This window comes from Chanos chanos, chromosome 2 (assembly GCF_902362185.1).
Source record: "Chanos chanos chromosome 2, fChaCha1.1, whole genome shotgun sequence".
In the NCBI taxonomy this organism is placed as follows: Eukaryota; Metazoa; Chordata; class Actinopteri; order Gonorynchiformes; family Chanidae; genus Chanos; species Chanos chanos.
In genome coordinates this window covers 54,004,136-54,007,321 of record NC_044496.1, presented here as the reverse complement: position 1 = coordinate 54,007,321, position 3,186 = coordinate 54,004,136, and the positions used below count along the sequence as shown (strand labels likewise).

The window sequence follows — 3,186 nt, the reverse complement described above, 5'->3', positions numbered from 1 at the left end:
TCCATGTTTACATAAACATGTGCCGAAGGTACCAATCAGTAATATTTAAAAATCACCAGTTTGGTAGCGGTGTAAAGTAGGCTATTTAACTAAACTGCTGGCTCCAGGATGACTCATCTTGAAGTACTTCGCTGCAATAGACACTTTATTCCAAAGAAGGAGATGAATTCCAACAACTGGATATGTGAGTATGCGCGCGCGCGCGTACACACACACACACACACACACACACACACACACACGAACTTAATCAACCTCAGAGAAAATGATTGGGAAACAGATTTTACAGATCAGACAGAAGATTAACGGTATTGCAAAGGTTGATCTTATTCCGAGCAGGTGTCTTTTGGTCCCTACTTAAAACGTTACCCACACCGAATATATTTAATAATACGAAAATCTGTAGGTTTTCTGCGCATTGCATGGCCGTAGGTAGTAAATTCCTTACTGAGGTCATTGTTGATATGAGTGTTGTAGGTTTGGATCACATCCCGTCCCCCCCCCCTCCACCTCTTGCTTACTTTTAAGCGCTGCAGCGACAGCACGCAGACTGTCTTTCCACGAGACTGGGATCAACGCGCGCTTTGGTGGAAACAGAGCTAGAGTACATCTTCATTTGGTGAGTTGGACATTAGGAGACACTTTCACATTGTTTGAAAAGATGAAATATTAGCCTACTCATCTAAACCGGAAAAACGCGTATTTTTTAACTCTATTGTATAACAACAAACAGTACAAGTTTAATAGAAGTTCCTTTCAAGGTTATTTTATCAGGTTTACAGACAGGTTCACGATCGTCATTACAAATGATCTGACATTCTTTAGATGGGCACTGTAAGTTATTTTGAATAATGTGGAAATGTATAATAACTACAGTTAAACAGTTAATGGTATTCTCATTAAATCCCGGTTAAGAGAGGTGGATTTAGTTGGATATGGTGGAGGATATTTGGCACTAGAGCGCACTATGTACGGTGACTCACACAGCTCACAAAGGCAAATATTTTGGTAACGGTTATATCAATAAACTACTTTTAACGATTCTTCTGGTAAAGAGACTTTTAATACACTTCTGAGGCGATAATAACAAAGAAAAACACATAATAACATCTAATCAGTTTCCAGTTCTGACGGCAACCGTATAGAAGAAAGACAGTTTTGGATAGTGGGACGGTGTTGTAGTTGTGTATTGTATGGGTAGGAGAACAACGAGAACATTTCGTGCTAAGAGAGGCTTTTTAGAGTTTTGTTTTGTTTTTGTTTTTTTGTTTTTTTTTAACGAAAAAAATATTTCACTATAACATTTTCCACCACCGCTATTTTCTTCCGACAATTATTTTAACACAGAGACGTTAAGATACACAATACGCGAAATAATTCGAAGCTATGTTTTAACAAAAAGCATAGAAAACCCATTCAAGCAACGTAGTATAACTTGCTTCTAATTAAGATGGGAACCTAGCCAAACATCTGAAGTTCTACGTCCTCACAACGAACTCGGAGCACACCTGAGGAGGTCTGAAATGCATTTGGTTTTGAACTATAGCAATGACATCATCTTGCATGACAGGGTTTTAAACGGTTTCATCTTGCTCCATGTGGGCTGCGTTAACTGCCCGCTTTTCATTATGCGAAGTTTTGTCACTCATTTGCAGTTGACTTACATCCTGTGCACTTAGTTCAATCTGTCAGAACACATACACAATCCATTATTTCATCTTCTGGAACAGCAAAAGGGGGGGAAACTTTCCATGCAAAGTTTTTGGTAAACTCATTTAGCCATATAAGGCTTGAACAGAGAAAACTTTGTCTCCTGGGCTGAAATGATAGAGAGTCATTCTGGATCACACTGTGTGCGATTAGTCATTAAAAACGTTTTTGCAGCAGCTGGACCTCCTTTCTGGCCCATGCCCCCTGACTCCCTCTAGGGGGAGCCCCTGGGTGAAATAAACCAAGCATCATCCGCTCACAGTTGTGCCGATCCTAATTAGGTAAACTGGTGCTGCAGTTGCTGTGTTACAGCATTCTGTCCACTGGAGGCAAAACTGAATCTTCTTAAATCCACTTCCCACCCTCACTCTCTCTCACTATTGCTCCCTTATGTTTGCTCTTTCCCTCTATCTCTCTATCTCTCTCTCTCTCTCTCTCTCTCTCTCACCCTCTCTCTCTCTTTCTCTCTCTCTGTCTCTCTTTCTCTCTCTCTTTCTCTTTCTTTCTCTCTCTTTCTCTCCCCCCCCCCCAACCAGTTGGATGAACACCAAATGACTGTCCAGAACTGATAAAAAAGGATTTCCTTCCAAAAAATGTCTAAGTGTGTTATGTAAGTTCAGCAATTCACCAACGGAGGGGGGAGCGGCTGGTTAGCTCATCGCCACGGAATGATCCGTCTGGTCGATATAGCTATGTTTGAACAAATCTCTCTGGCTTTGTGTAGGACCTTGATGTTAGATTTAAAAAAGAGGGATATTTTCTGAAACTGTCATTCCTGAATATAGCACAGTCATTTAACATGATGAACGGCTTCTGTTAAACAGTAGACTAGGTTTTCAGAAATGGACTCATGCTTGAACTATTGAAATTGTTGGCCTATAGTACGTCTGGTTATCTGCCTGTGTGCGAGTGTCGCTGTGTGTTTGAGTGGAGGGCTGTTGAATACCATGGCATGAGGATGAAGGGCACAGACTGGAAAAAGGCACATTTTAATCCCCTTTGGCTGCCTTTGAGCAAAACACTCTGCCATTGAAAAAAAAAAGAAGGGTGGGGCATTATTGGGTCATAAAGCCATTACAAACAGTGTACTCTGAAAACAATCAAAAACAGTACAACCGTAAACGAAGAAAACGCTCGGTTTTTTAAACTGTTAATACGTTAAACGTATAATGTGAGTGTATTTATTTGATTTGCTCTGTGTGGGAGAATGCCTGGCATATTACTGTGTGTGAGTTTTGGCCAGTGGTTGTAGAGGTTGACCTTCGCAATACAAACGTTAACCCAGGTTGCTATGTTTCCCTGCTGTGGAGCTTATTTTGAATTACTGCGATGAGTCACCAGTGTGTTAATAGTGCTCTGATAGATGAAGTGGGTCCGTTGCCATAATGTGGGCCAGCAGCACGCAGTGATAAGACAGCTGAGGCAGTCACATTAGAGCTCTGAGACACTCAACAATGTCACGCAAACTCGCACAAT

The 3,186-nt window shown here is 41.1% G+C and overlaps 1 protein-coding gene across 1 annotated transcript in view; it reads left to right on the top strand.

Annotated features, from left to right (window-relative positions):
* The first annotated feature begins 556 nt into the window (after positions 1-556).
* fhl1a (four and a half LIM domains 1a) overlaps positions 557-3,186 on the top strand; it is a 13,021-nt gene continuing 10,391 nt past the window's right edge. The window contains exon 1 of the mRNA XM_030764889.1: positions 557-619. The gene's annotated coding sequence lies outside the window, so the exon portion shown is untranslated. The remainder of the gene's footprint in view (positions 620-3,186) is intronic.